At 46.2% G+C, this 1,127-nt stretch overlaps 1 non-coding gene across 1 annotated transcript; it reads right to left on the bottom strand.

Moving 5' to 3' along the window:
* Window positions 1–875: 875 nt before the first annotated feature.
* trnaq-uug lies at window positions 876–947 on the bottom strand. Its single transcript has one exon. It is a non-coding gene; the product is annotated as a tRNA-Gln (tRNA).
* Window positions 948–1,127: the final 180 nt, after the last annotated feature.

Below are 1,127 nucleotides of genomic sequence, written 5' to 3'. Positions count from 1 at the left end.
GACTTTAATCAAGAAAGGGTCTAAGCCATCTGACCCGGATGTCTTTTTAGGGTCCAGATTAATGAGGTCATACAGCACCTGAGACTCCGTAACAGGCCGGAGGGTAAAACTGTGTTACGGGTATTGATGACTAGGGGGACGTGTTTCACATCTAGTTACCTTTGATTTAATGGGAGAAAAGGGCACGTTGGATTGGCAGGGAGGTGTGGTTAAGTCAAACAGGGAGCCAGACTTAATGAAATGAAGATTGAAGAGCTCTGTCATACGGCCTTTGTCTGTGACAATGAAGTCATCAATGTTGAGGGACACTGGCAGCTGCAGCTGCAGGGAGGAGGGTCTACTTTCCATGCCCTTAACTATTTCCCAAAATTTACTGGGATTAGAACTACAAAGAGAGAGCTGTTCCTTATAATAATCTATTTTGGCCTTGCGGACCGACCTGAGTGCACTTATTCGGTTTACATGCATGGTTGAATCGTTTGGCCTTGTTTCCATGTTGGAGGCTTTTTGGCTGCAAGTCCTCCATGAAGGCCTATACCTCTCCGGAAAGTAGGGTCCCGCTGTTTTCTGCAGCTCTGAGCTGATAGAACTGCTGGACATCTTCACTGCGTCTAAGGTCCAAAGTGTTTCCCGTTTCTTTGTGCTTCTTCACATCTGCAAAGTCGGTTGCCTTGAAATGTCTGCCTGTGAGAGACCTTGCAGACGCAGTGTAACTACCTTGTGTCATGTTGCTGTGCTCGGCCTTGCCATGGTGAATGACTTTTGACAGTAAACTGTCCACTTGGAAACACATCCTTAAACTGTCACATACGACAAGATGAGCTGAAGGTTCGTGATTATCCAGAAGTGGACAGGTTGCACTCGCGCTTAAATTCAGGTTCCACCGAGATTTGAACTCGGATCACTGGATTCAAAGTCCAGAGTGCTAACCATTACACCATGGAACCACTACACAGAGACGGGGGGCAGTTTCATACGCGAAATCACCATGTATATATTATCTATGCAGAGAACAGACGTGGGAGAGCTGTCGGGTTTGGCTGTTCCTCACCTTGTTGAATTCCTCCCCAAGCTGTTTCTGTTTCAGGTAATGATTGTGTTTGAAACCTACATGTTGAATTGGTGAT

Source organism: Micropterus dolomieu, unplaced genomic scaffold, assembly GCF_021292245.1.
Source record: "Micropterus dolomieu isolate WLL.071019.BEF.003 ecotype Adirondacks unplaced genomic scaffold, ASM2129224v1 contig_10428, whole genome shotgun sequence".
In the NCBI taxonomy this organism is placed as follows: Eukaryota; Metazoa; Chordata; class Actinopteri; order Centrarchiformes; family Centrarchidae; genus Micropterus; species Micropterus dolomieu.
This window is presented reverse-complemented; position numbering and strand designations above follow the sequence as displayed.